The 14,219-nt window shown below is 35.4% G+C and overlaps 1 pseudogene; it reads left to right on the top strand.

Annotated features, from left to right (window-relative positions):
- The window catches only part of LOC141373066 (cytochrome c oxidase subunit 7C, mitochondrial pseudogene), a 14,786-nt pseudogene extending 1,671 nt beyond the window's left edge, over positions 1-13,115 (top strand).
- The last annotated feature ends 1,104 nt before the right edge of the window (positions 13,116-14,219 follow it).

Below are 14,219 nucleotides of genomic sequence, written 5' to 3' on the forward strand. Positions count from 1 at the left end.
TTTCTTTCTTTCTTTCTTTCTTTCTTTCTTTCTTCCTTCCTTCCTTCCTTCCTTCCTTCCTTCCTTCCTTCCTTCCTTCCTTCCTTCCTTTCTTTTTCTTTCTTGCTTGCTTGCTTGCTTGCTTGCTTGCTTTTTTTTGCCTGCACAGCACATTTGGTTGCAGCACCCCATTTCTCTTGGGGAATGTTTTCTCAATTCCATACAGTCTGGATGGGACTATCAATCATACTGCCCATTACTCTCTAGCTGTGGGGTGGTCACGTGACCTACTCATGGTTCATTATAAGCTTGGTATACTGATTAATCTAGGAATGGACATACAGTTCAGCAGGAAAAGAGTTTTCCTCTGGATTGATACACAAACGTGAGGAACCAATTGCTTTTCTGCTGGGGTTGCTGTCCTGGGAAAATGTGAACCTGGTGCTGTCAGTGAATGTCTTCTCGAGCTGCATGGAGGAAGCCTGTCTTTAGTGGAAGGGAAAAGAGACCAACAGACAGAAGTAAACAGATGCAGATGTGGAAATGAAGAGAGATAGAGATGAGGGGGTGGTGAAGAGAAGGAAATGAAAAAACAATAATTCTTATTATGCCTAAATCCAAATTCATCCCTGGCCTTCCCAGTTTGATAAGCCACCTTACTTTCTCCTTCAGCCTTCCTGTCTCTCTCTTCCTTGAGTTAACTTGTCTTGGGTTTCTGAACTTGCAAGTGACAGAATACAAATTGCCAGCTATCATTGTCTCATCTTTGAGCCCGATCATGAGTCTACTCATACAAACTCGTGTGAACAATGTATTTTTCTAAATATGTCATAGAAGAGAAAAAAAGGAGGAGGCTGACAAGGTATATCCACAGCACACAGCCAGCAAACAGTCATAGGGGTTCCTTGTCTCTCCATTCCTAATCGAGGTGGTTCCCTTTTGATTCTCACACTTCACAACCTCCAGGTCCTTTGGTTCCTTCTGTTACCTGGAACAATTTAACATCATTTTTTATCACTTGAGTATTTTCTCGAGGTTCTGATTTCTATCCCAAGTACTTTTTCTTTAAAACTAAAACCAATGTATCTATTTTATTTTAGATATTAGTTGGTCTCAAACTGTAATTCTTAAGGCATGACTTCTTGGTTAAGTGGAATGGAGTATGTGATTCACACACCCCTGTATGCCCAAAGCAAGCCACTAGCAATTGCTGCCATGAAAACTGAAAGTGCTCAAACATTTGTAAATGAAGAGAAAGGGACCAGAGATAGAGATGCATGGGTCATTCCTTAGGCCAAGCTTTGATCAGTTTACCAACTCAGCTATATTCAAGGAAGAAATGGAGCAGATCATCAGAAAGGGCTACATCCATGCATCCATGCATGAAGTCTTTTATTGCACAGTGGTTCTGCCCAAGAGTAATCATGACCCAGGATTAGTTCTGGAATCAAATTAGTATTCCCTCAATTGGAGGAGAAGAGGAAAGGATGCAGATGGTATGGCAGAAGCTACTGTTTGTCCCCACAATATCAGCTCTCTTCTTCTTCAGTAATAAAAGCCTTCAAATTTAGTTGGTTCTGGCCACCTAGAATAAACACTGTATTTACCGGCTGCCCTTGAAGCTATGTGTGGTGTATGGCTAAGTGCTAGACAATATGATGTAAGATGATAGGTGTCTTGAAAGTGTCCTTAGAGGTGGGGGGATATGCCTCCTCCTCCAATTTTCCTCCTTGTTGGCCAGCATGCAGATGTGATTGCAAGATCTAGAGTAACCTCTTGGGCCACAGGGAGAAGTCACATGTTTAAGATGGCAGAGCAACAAGTTAGAAGGAGTCTGGGTCTTTGATAATTGTGGAGTTACCGTAGCAGCCTCTCTCTTATGAATCCTCTGCTCATTGTAGCTGAACCTATTTTAACTGATACCAATAGAGATATCACCTACTTTATTGAGGTAATATCAAGAAGGCCCTGAACTCTATGCTAAGAAATGTAGATTTTTTTTAATACATGATAAGGAACAAATAATGGATTTTTAGATATGAAGAAAAATTCATTCATGTTTGTAGTACTCTTGCATTTTCCCTTTACATCACTAAGACTAGAGCACAACTTTTAAAATTTCATGCGTAGATCATTAACCACATGAGCAAAGAGAAGAAAGGGAACAATAGAGGTGAATTTGCCAATCTCAATCTTCCCTTAAGACAAATTTAGTACTGATGTGATATACATAGGAATTTCTAAGAAATGAGTGGACAGTGTTGGAATAAAATTTTCAGTTAATAACATCTATTTTTTTTCTAGCTCTGGAGATTTACTCGTCTTTTGCATAAAATTATTTACTCTTTTCTTTTTGGATTAATAATCAGTAATGGAGCACTAGTAAGTAAGAAATAAATTAAAATTAAATAAGAAACTAGGGTGGTACAATGGACATTTGTAATTTTTGGCTTCCCAAGTTTCATTCTCTGGTTCTAACAGCACTGTGGTTTCCTGTAGAGGAACTTCCACTTTCAATATGAGTGTAAAAGGATATGGTCTTCAAAAAGTCCTTCTGTCATTATCAAAAAGTTCTGAACTTTTAAAACCCTTCTAGTTGTTATTATTTGTAGATACTCTGTCTTAAAGAAGTTGATTTTTGCCTGAGTGTGATTGTGATCATACCATATATATGACAGCACGAATTTTCCCCTCAATATTTTTGAGATTTATCCATGGTGAATCATTTTGATCTAGTTCACTTTATTTATTTATTTATTTGTTTGTTTATTTATTTATTTTATTATGTCCGATTAGCCAACATATAGTACATCATTAATTTTTGATGTGGTGTTCAACGATTCATTAGTTGTGTATAACACCCAGTGCTCATCGCATCATGTGCTCTCCCTAATACCCATCACCCAGTTTCCCCATCTCCCCACTCCCCTCCCTTCTGTGACCCTCAGTTTGTTTCCCAGAGTCCATAGTCTCTTCATGGTTTGTCTCCCTCTCTGATTTCTTCCCATTCAGTTTTCCCTCCCTTCCCCTGTGGTCCTCTGTGCTATCTCCTTATGTTCCACATATGAGTGAAACCATATGATAATTGTCTTTCTCTGCTTGACTTATTTCACTTATTATCACTTAGCATAATCCCCTCCAGTTGCATCCATGTCGATGCAAATGGTAGGTATTCATCCTTTCTGATGGCTGAGTAATATTCCATTGTATATGGACCACATCTTCTTTTTTTTTTTTTTTTTAAAGATTTTATTTATTTATTTGAGAGAGAGAGAATGAGAGATAGAGAGCATGAGAGGGAAGAGGGTCAGAGGGAGCAGCAGACTCCCCGCTGAGCAGGGAGCCCGATGCAGGACTCGATCCCGGGACTCCAGGATCATGACCTGAGCCGAAGGCAGTCGCTTAACCAACTGAGCCACCCAGGCGCCCCTGGACCACATCTTCTTGATCCATTCATCTGTTGAAGGGCATCTCGGCTCCTTCCACAGTTTGGCTATTGTGGACATTGCTGCTATGAACATTGGGGTGCATGTGCCCCTTCTTTTCACCCAAACAAGGGGTCGGTTTTTCTGTCCCTTTGCCAATGCCACATTGTTTTACTTTATTTAGTTTTATAGTAAATATTGCTATCCAGAAAAATACCTTTCTATGTATTTTTTCTCCTTTCTTATATTTATTCTTTCAAGATTTTCTTAGCTATTCTTGGCCCTTCCCTATTTACTTGATGTTTAGGCTCAACTTGTTAAAGCCCAAGGTAAAGTCCCCTGAAAATTTGTTTGGATTTCCATTGAATTTGTAGATTAATTTGGGGGAAGAACTGATATTTGTGTGATACTGACTCTTCCCAACCATGAGCATAGTCTTTTTCCCCATTTAGTTAGGTCTTCTTTTATGTTACTATGTAATACTTTGTAATGTTTTCATAAATGTCTTTCATATATCTCATGTTAGTTGTATTCTAAGGTTGCTTTTGTAAATGGAATAATTTTTAAAAATTACATTTTAATTGGTCATTGCTAGTGCACTAGATACCACTGAATTTTTAATATTGCTCTTGTAACACACCACTTTACTAAACTCTTTGTAGATTCTCTTGGATATTCTGTATAGACAATCCAAATCTCTGGAAATGATTTTTTCCCTTGCATTTCATTTATCTCATTTCTATCTCTGGCCAAGGCCTCTAGAACTAAGTTGAATGGAACTAGTAATGGTAACATCCTTGTCATGTTCCTGACTTGAAACAAAATGCTCTGTTTCACTATCAGGTATGATATTTGTAGTATGTTTTTGATAAATACCTTTTATCAGTTGAAAAGTTCCCTTCTCACCTTAATTTCTGAAGTGTGCTTTTTGATTACTTAAAAATTGTTAATAAATATTGAATTTTATTAAATTTGGGGGAGCATATATTGAGATTATATATTTTTAAAAATTTATTAATATAGCAAATTACATTAATAGGATTTCATGACTTACACCATCCTTATATTCCTGGAATAGCCCCTGGTCATGTTAATTTTTTATACACATTGCTGAATTCAGTTTGCTAATTTTTTATTTGGGATATTTGCATCCATATTCATACCTAAGCTTACACACAAATCTTCCTTCTTATACTTTCTTGCCTATTTCTGATTTGGGGAATGATTCTTCTCTTTTTATTATACAAAACATTTTGTATTAGAAAAGAGTAACTTATTTCTTTTTTTCTTTTTAAGATTCTATTTATTTATTTGACAGAGAGAGGCACAGTGAGAGGGAACAGGGGGAGCTGGAGAGGGAGAAGCAGGCTTCCCACCGGGCTCGGATGTGGGGCTCGGATGCGGGGCTCAGATGCGGGGCTTGATCCCAGGACCCTGGGATCATGACCTGAGCTGAAGGCAAATGCTTAATGACTGAGCTACCCAGGCGCCCCAAGAGTTACTTGCTTCTTCAAGTGTTGGTAAAACTTGTTTGTAAAATCTTCTGGACATGAGACTTTCTTGGTGTATAAATTTTTCACTTCTGATTTAATTTCTTCAACAGATATGATTTGGATTGATAGTAATTTAGTATGCATGGTAAGTCTTTATCAATTATTTTTAACAATTGTCTGTTTGGACTTGTAAGTTGTCCTTTGGTTTTACTGCTGCTTGTCCTATATCAAATTGTCGGATATTTTATTTTATTTTATTTTTAAAGATTTTATTTATTTGAGAGAGAATGAGAGACAGAGATCATGAGAGGGAAGAGGGTCAGAGGGAGAAGCGATGTGGGACTCTATCCCGGGACTCCAGGATCATGACCTGAGCCGAAGGCAGTCGCTTAACCAACTGGGCCACCCAGGTGCCCCAAATTGTCAAATATTTTAAAATACTACTTCTGGGTGTAGATCTATTCCACTTTTTTTCCCCCTCTTGAGTCAATTTAGATGACTTACATTTAACCCAAAACTCTCTATTTGATCTAAATTTTTAAAATGTATTATTATAAAGTTTTTAAAAATATAGTTAAATCCTTATAGTAGTTCTTTCATTTCTTTTGTTTTTTAGATTTTTTTAAATTTTATTTATTTGAGAGAGAGAATGAGATAGAGAGAGCATGAGAGGGGGGAGGGTCCGAGGGAGAAGCAGACTCCCCACTCAGCAGGGAGCCCGATGTGGGACTCGATCCTGGGACTCCAGGATCATGACCTGAGCCGAAGGCAGTCGCTTAACCAACTGAGCCACTTAGGTGCCCCAGTTCTTTCATTTCTAATATGGTTTCTTTGTGCCTTCTTTTTTTCTTGATCAGTTTGGCCAGAGGTTTGCTTAGACTTTATTAGTCTTTACATAGTCCTAATTTAAAGGGGTTTACTCTGTTTTTTTTTTTTTTTTCTAACTTTTGACTGAACACTTAGCTCATTTATTTTCAATATTTTTTTAAAATGTAGACATTTAAGACTGTACATTTTCCTTAAGTATCACTAGCTATATCTCGCAGGTTTTAAAAGGCAATAACATCATTCAGGTCTAAACACATCTTAAATTTAATCATGAATCTTTTCTTTTCAGGCTACTTTTTTTAAATTTAAATTCAATTATCCAATGTTTAGTACATCATTAGTTTTTGATTTAATGTTCAACAATTCATTAGTTGCATATAACACCCAGTGGGTATAACACCCAGGCTCATCACAACACGTGCCGTCCTTAATGTTTTCAGGCTATTTTTAAGTTTTGGTTTCTAATTTTATTGCTTTGTAGTCAATGTGGTCTATATGCTATTGAACATTTGTACTTTTTAAGACTTCCTTTATGGCCCACATAAGTATTTGGTTTTGTAAATTCTTTATGTGTGTTCAGAACTTTAGTTGTTGGGGCAATTTCTCATGTACTCTTATATTAAGCCTTTCAATATTATTGTTCACATTTTCTAACTTTTTTCTATCATTTATTTTTGTCTTCTCTTTCACCTATTCTGATATTTTATCAAATTTTCCTTTAAAAAAAAATATGTTCTTAAGGCTATGTTGTTCATTGTGTACAGAGTCAAGATTGTTATCTCTTCTGATAAATTATTTCTTTCTATCATTAAGTACCAATCCTCTTTATCATTAAAACTAAAGTTTGACTTAAAGTCTCTTTTGTCTGCTGTCGCTATAACTACATCTCCTTTGTTTTGATTAGTATTTGCTTGGTATATCTGTCTGTCTTTTTCTTCCTTTTACTTTTGACCTTTCTGTGTCCTTGTGATTTGAGTGTGTTTCTTACAAAAAACACAGAACTGGATTTTAAACGTTTTCCTCAGTGAAGCTCTGGTCTTTAATAAGCTAGTTTAGGGGTGCCTGGGTGGCTTAGTCCATTAAGCATCCAACTCTTGATTTCGGCCTGGGTCATGATCTCAGGATCCTGGGATCTAGCCCCACGTCCGACTCTGTGCTCAGTGGAGAGTCTGCTTGAGGATTCTCTCTCTCTCTCTGCCCCTCCCCTTGCTCATGTGCTTTCTCTCTCTCAAATAAATAAATAAATCTTTTAAAAAATAAGCTAGTTTATACCATTGTTTGTATTCTAAATACTGACATATTTGGTTTTATTTCTGCTGTCTTATTTTGTTTTGTATTTACCTTGCTTTGCTTTTGTACCCTCCTATTACTATCACTTTTCTCTAATATTGGATGCTTTCTTGGTCCTTCAACATTTTAATTGTTTTATTGATTACCTTAAGTTTTTAGCACACATAATTGACCTAATAAACTCTAAGTTGTAATAATCTGTTTAATTGAACCATGCCTCCCAGTATTCATGCTCTTATGCAGTGCCCATCCCTTGAGTCTGGGCTTATCTTTAACCAACTGAATATAGCAGAAGTGATGCTATGTTAGGTCACAATCTAAGATTTTAAAAGGCCTGGTAGCTTCTACTTTTATACTCTCAGGAGCCCTGAGCTTACATGTAAGAAGTCTGGCTGTCCTGCTGGAAAGCCACATGCAAAGACCATTTGGAAAAGCCCATGGAGGGGGAGAAGCCTTGAGATTATGCAGAAGAGAACTGAGGAAATGGACTGACAGTGGGGATCAAGGTCCCAGCATGTGACCCCAGTTGAGTGGTCCAGCCAGCACCAGGTGGTTGAGCCATACCAGTACAGGTACTGGACAAGTGAATGAAAAAAAAATCTACCCACAGAACTGTGAACAAATAAAATGATTGTTGTTTTAAGCCTCTGATACTTGAGGTATATTGCTACACAACAACAGATAACTGAAATGTTAATGAAATCTTAATCTTCATACTGAATTACATACCATTCTTATGCTTTAATTCCAGTTTTCTCCCTGCTTGCCAATCTTTCATGCTGTGATCTTTTTGTGATTCTATATCCCTTTCAAACATCTCAAAATTAGTCATTTTTTATCATGTTTATAGTTAATCATTCATGGATATACCAACATGCTACCTGTCTCTTTGATTCTTGCATCCCCATAGTCCAATTTTTTTCTGATGTAATTACATCCCTTAGTTGATCACTCAGTAACAACCTGTGAGTAGTAAGCTCAATTTTTATTAGTTTCAAAGCCTCTTCACTTTGTTCTTATCTTTAAATGATAGTTTAGGTTGATATAAAATTGCATATTGGCATTTATTTTTCTCTTAGTACTTTGAAGATAATACATTATTGTCATCTGGTTTCTATTGTTGCTATTGAGTCACATGCTATGCATTTAAATTTCATTTCTTCTTTAGAATATGTATTTCTTTTCAGGTTGTTTTAATTTTTTTCTTATTACTCTTCTTATTATGCCAATCTACTATAATGTAGGACATTACCTTTTTTTCCACCTCAGAACTCATACTTTCACAACTTGAGGGTTCTTTCATCAACTGAGTCCTTTTTAATTCCAAAGTGATATTCTTTTCACCTAATCAAGTTTTTAACACCCAGTACCCACATTTTATGGACGGTATGCTACTGTAGAGATTTTGCATTATTCACAGTTCATGTAAGTCAAGACTAATCCTTGCCACAACCTGAAATGATCTTAGAAATAGGAAAAAAAACAACATGAATTCTTTTAAAAAGTAAATTCCGTTAAGGAGAACTGTTTGTTTGTCAGATGTGAAACTGTTACATGTTTCACAAAATATGAATGGTCTCTTTAGTCTAAGATTCCATGAAGAAGTCTTTTTTCAGGTTGAAAAATAGTTTCTAGGTTTTGATCATCCCATTCATTTTTAGATTTCTTGGAAATTAAAAAAAGTGGAGACTATTTTAGTAATTGTTAATGTTTATTTCTCATAAAATACTGAAAAATATTTAGTCCTCAAAGTCCTATGCTTGCTGAATTCATGAACTAGTATGTGAACAGATTAACAACTAGCCTAGATTTTCTGATTCAAAATGCTTTACTACCCCTTTTTAGGTATTGACAGAACTATTAAAGTGAAAATCATCAAGAATATAGAAGATAAGAGAAACTCAATCAAATAACAGGATCTAATTGACATATATAGAACATTCCACAAAACAATAGCAGAATTCACATTTTTCTTTTCCAGGCAACATGGAACATTCCCAAGACAGACCATATCATAGACAGTAATAACAATAACAACAACAACAATAATAATACCTCAACAAATTTAAAAGAATTGAAATCATACAGATTCTTTTCTCTGCCCATAATGGAATCAAACTAAAAATCAATAATTGAAAAACAACAGGAAAATGCCTAAACACATGAGAATTAAATGATATACTTCTAAATAATTTATGGGTCAGAGAGGAACTCTCAAAGGAAAGAAATACGTAGAGCTGAGTGAAATGAAAATACAACATATCAATATATGTGGGATGCAGCCAAAGGAGTCCTGAGAAGGAAATTTCTAACACTAAAGGCTTACAATACAAATCAGGAAAGTTCTCAAATCAATATTTTAAGTTTTTACCCTAAGGAACTAGGAAAGGAAGATGAAGATAAACCCAAAGCCAGCAGAAGGAAGACAATAATTAAAATATAAGCAAAAGTCAATGGAATAGAAAAACAATAAAGAAAATCAATGAAACCAAAAGCTGAATCTTTCAAAAAAATCAATAAAATTTATAAAATTCTAGCAAGACTGACCAAAATTAAAAAAAGACACAAATTACCAAAATCAGAAATAAAATAACAGATATCATTACATATCTTTTAACTATTAGAAAGTTAATAAAGGACTACTAAAAACAACTTTATGTTTATAAATTTCACAACTTAAATAAATGGAACAATTTCTTGAACATCACAAACTACCAAATCTCAACCAAGATAAAATAGATAATTTGAATTGCTATAAACATTACAGAATTGAATTCATAATTTAAAAGCTCGTGAAAAGTAATTCTCCAGGCCCAGATGTTTTCACAGCAGAATTCTAACAAAATATCTAAAGAAGAATTAATAAAAGAAACAGAAGAAGTAGAAATACTTTCCAACTCCTTTTATGAGACTAGTATTAACCTGACATTAAAAACTGACCAAGACAATAATTTAAAAAAAGAAAGAAAAAAGAAATTTATAGGCCAATATTGTTCATAAACTTAGACATTAAAATCCTTAACAAAATCTAAGCAAACTGAAATCCAATAGTGTATAAAGAAATTATACACCATGACCAATGGGGACTTATTCCAGGACAGGAAGTTTGGTTCAACGTTCTAAATCAATCAATGGTATGTCAATAGGTTAAGGAAAAAAATTGTGTGATCATATCAATTCATACAGAAAAATCACTTGACAAAATCCAACACCAATTAATTCTAAAACAAAACAAAATAAAATAAAAACAGCATGAAAAATCTGGCTCTCAGCAAGTTAGGAATAAAGGGGAATAACCCCAATTTGGTAAAGAGCATCTGTAAAAAACTACAGCTCACATCATAGAATTCTCAAAACTCAACACTGAAATACAACAAGAGAAACAAAAATGGACAAAAGTTGTGAAGAAACATTTTACTGAAGCGGTCATATAATTGGCAAGTAAGTATATGAGAAGATGTTCGTCATCACTTGCCATTTGGGAAATTCAAATTAAGACCATGATGAGATATCACTGTGCACCAATCAGAATGACTAGAATAAAAATAATGACAAAACCAGGTGCTGGCAAGGATGAAAAGAATACGGACCACTCCTACATTGTTGGTGGGAATATAAAATAGTATAGCTACTCTGAAAACAGTGGCATTTTCTTATAAGACTAACTAGCACAATTACCATATGATCTAGCAACTGTACTCTTGGGCAAAGAAATGAAAACCTGTAAGTCGTTCATAGCAGTGTTCTGTAATAGTTAAAAGCTGGAAACAGCCTCGATGTCCTTTAGCAGGTAAATGATTAAATAAACTGTGGTTAATATAGACCATGGAATACCACTTAACAATGAAAAAGGATGGACTATTGACATACATAATAACTTGGATGAATAGCCCAGGAATTATGCTAAGTGAAAGGAGCCAGTTTTAAAAGGTTACATACTGTATGACTCCTCTATGAAATATTTTGAAATGACAAGATTTTAGAAATGGAAAACAGACTAGTGGTTGCCACGAATTAAGAATGGAGGGAGGAAATGTTATAAAAAGGCAATAGGAGAGATCCTGTGGTAGTGGAATGTTATATATGCTGACTGTGCTGATGGGTATATGAACCGGCATATGTGATAAAATTGCATAGATCTAAATAGATACTTACAGATATGTACATACTCTGGGGAAATATGAATAAGATGGGTGCAAAGTGTTACCCTTGAAGTAGAAGGTATAAAAAATTCAATTAAAAATGCTTTACTAAATAATCTAAATTTCCTTAGTTTTTCTACTAAAGTTCCATTCTTTATCCTTTACATGATTTATTGGACATAATTACAAGATAAACTTTATTTTGTAGTTTAGTTCTCCAAGAGGAGAGAAAATAGTAGGATGGATAAACATTCCCAACTAACAAACAGTTAACAGATCATTCTTGGTTCTAGTGTTTTTGCAACTGAGTCAGTCATATTAAGGATCATCTTCTTTAATTAAAGGAGCAGAGCTGTAAAGAAGACACTTGGCTTGGATGTGGGCAGGCAATACTTTATTTGATAATGAAGCGGTTAAGACCTTCTGTTTTTAGAGTTCATATTATGCACGGCATCACAGAATTGAAAAGACATATCTCTTCAGGTCTATCTGTTCTATCTTCCTACCACTGCAGAATTGTTCTCTCTGCTATACTCATAATAAATGATGATTACTATTATTAATACTAATAGCCCCAACAACATGATAGAGTATAATGGCTCTAGTGATTATACTGAGAAGTTTGATAGGAGTTATTTTCCTGAGCTCATCCTAAAATTTCTTCTTGCTCAATGTTATCTTGTTATTTCTATTTATTTATGCCTTAAAATACCCTACCCACTACTTCTCCTATAATTAGAAGATCACTGGAACGAGGCTCTTTCATTTTGGTTTTCTCTTCACTGCCTGCAGCATTGTGGGCACTCTGTAAATACTATTCCACTTTTGATGTTGACATCTTCAAATGGAGACAGGTGGCTTCACAAGTTAGGACAGTTGCATCAACCAGGATTAATTTGATAATTTGCTTCAAGCTCATTACAGTTTTGGCTCTTCTCTAAGCACCTTGATTTTTGAAAGATTACTGCTGATAACCCAGGCTACTTCATTCCTTTAAGACTTCCAACCTAAAATGCTTAGGAATTTTTATGATTCCATTGTTTACAGTGATATTTAGTTTTTAAAAATACATAAAGTCAAGACAAGGCGGGCATTTGTCAATTAAATGTTGGTAATTATTGGTATTCTATTTTCTGGTTTATTTTTATTCTGTAACAGAGATCAGTAGCAGATTAGCATCTGAATTGGTGAATTTCCAAGCTCTTAAGCAGAAGACTGAAGTGCATAAAAAAATTAAGCAGTGATTGCAACATTTGTTGCTGCAATGTTTTCGAAAAAGGAAGTAAGTGACTGAGAGACCCAAAACAACCTAAGAAACTTACAGAAAACACATCTAGATACAATAACAGGACCTGAAAAGACCATATTTTCTACAGTGCTTGTCAGAATAGTGAGCTTAAGGAAAGTGTTTAGTGAGTGTTCATTGAAATGGATTTACCAAAAAATCTATACACATAAATTTGCACACACAAATCTGTTGTTGAAAGCAAATCTATAATGCTGCTGCTGATAAATCAGACAACAAATCTAGTGCAAATAGATTTTATGTTGACCAACACACCGAGGAACAAGGTTGTGAAAAGAGGAGGACTTGGTGGTGCTGCCATTTCTACGGTCTCAGGGCTCTGCCCCTTTCACAGAACTTCCAACAGCGCCATGTTGGGACAGAGCATCTGAAGGTTCACAACCTCTGTGGTCCGTAGGAGCCACTATGAGGAGGGCCCAGGGAAGAATTTGCCATTTTCAGTGGAAAACGAGTGGCCATTACTACTATGGTGACTTTGTACTTTGGATCTGGATTTGCTGCACCTTTTTTTATAGTAAGACATCAACTGCTTAAGAAATAAGGATGTTTTCAATGGATCGTGGATCACCACATCAAACACTAATAATGTATTGTATGGTGACTAACATAACATAATAAAATTAAATTAAATTAAAAAAAAATAAGGATGGGCTCCTGGGTGGTTCAGTCATTAAGCATCTGCCTTCAGCTCAAGTCATGATCTCAGGGTCCTGGGATTGAGTCCTGCATCGGGCTCCCTGCTCAGCAGGGAGCCTGCTTCTCCCTCTGCTGCTTCTCCTGCTTGTATGCTTTCTCTTTTTCTGTCTCTGACAAATAAATAAAATCTTAAAAAAAAGGATGTTTTAATCAAGCCATCAAACAGATGTGAAAAGGAACATTTTAAGAGGTGCAGTCTCTTTGAAAAAATGGATCAAACTCTTGAATTCAACGTACTCAATATGTTTATAAATAAACTTATGGCATGAATCCTTAATGCCTCTTCTCTGAAACATGGAATGTAATAATTGTGCTTATTTTTTTATTTGGGAAATATTCCAGGATTAGTTTGTTTGGTCTAATTAGTGTGTGATTTAGCCTGTTTCTTGTTTTTAGATTTTGAGGTTTTATTTAATTTTTGATTACTAGGTCAGGACCTTGTTGGTAATTTATGTTATTAAAAATGCAAACTTGAAAAAAAAAAAAGAATTTATGTTGACCAGTGTCTTCCTCCCTGAATGTTACCTTATAGAAAAAGTGATGTACCCTGACTTGAGATATTTAGTACCTTATCTGTAGGAAGTTCCACTGACCTCAGAGGAAGAGAAAGAGAAAATGCACACAAGAGAGATCCAATAAGAGGCATTGAGAAAGGGATCTGAGCCACAGAAATAGTTCTCCACAGGACGTGTGGCTTCGCATTTGGACAGCCTGGAGGTTCTGGGTGTGAGTTTCTGTTCCACCATGTAGTCATCCTCTTGGGCCCAAGCTGCAGACTCAAACTCGATACAATTTCTCCAACTAAATAATTTGTACCAAACTTAAAGCATGACAAGCAAATTAAGGTTTTACTATATGTTCAAACTTGAACAAAGTATGGGAAAACAACTTTTTAAATGGTTTATTACCTGCAGTAATGTGAAAAGGAACCTAATGATAATTAGGTTAATGGAAGATGCAAATGAAGGCTCTTGACCACTATTTCTGTCCTCTAATGTAACTTAGATATTAGGAAATGCCATTTTCCATCTCTCTCTAGAAGGACAGGCCTGTTAACCAC

This window comes from Callorhinus ursinus, unplaced genomic scaffold (genome assembly GCF_003265705.2).
Source record: "Callorhinus ursinus isolate GAN/ISIS: 27379988/994484 unplaced genomic scaffold, GSC_fseal_2.0 scaffold7, whole genome shotgun sequence".
Lineage (NCBI taxonomy): Eukaryota > Metazoa > Chordata > Mammalia > Carnivora > Otariidae > Callorhinus > Callorhinus ursinus.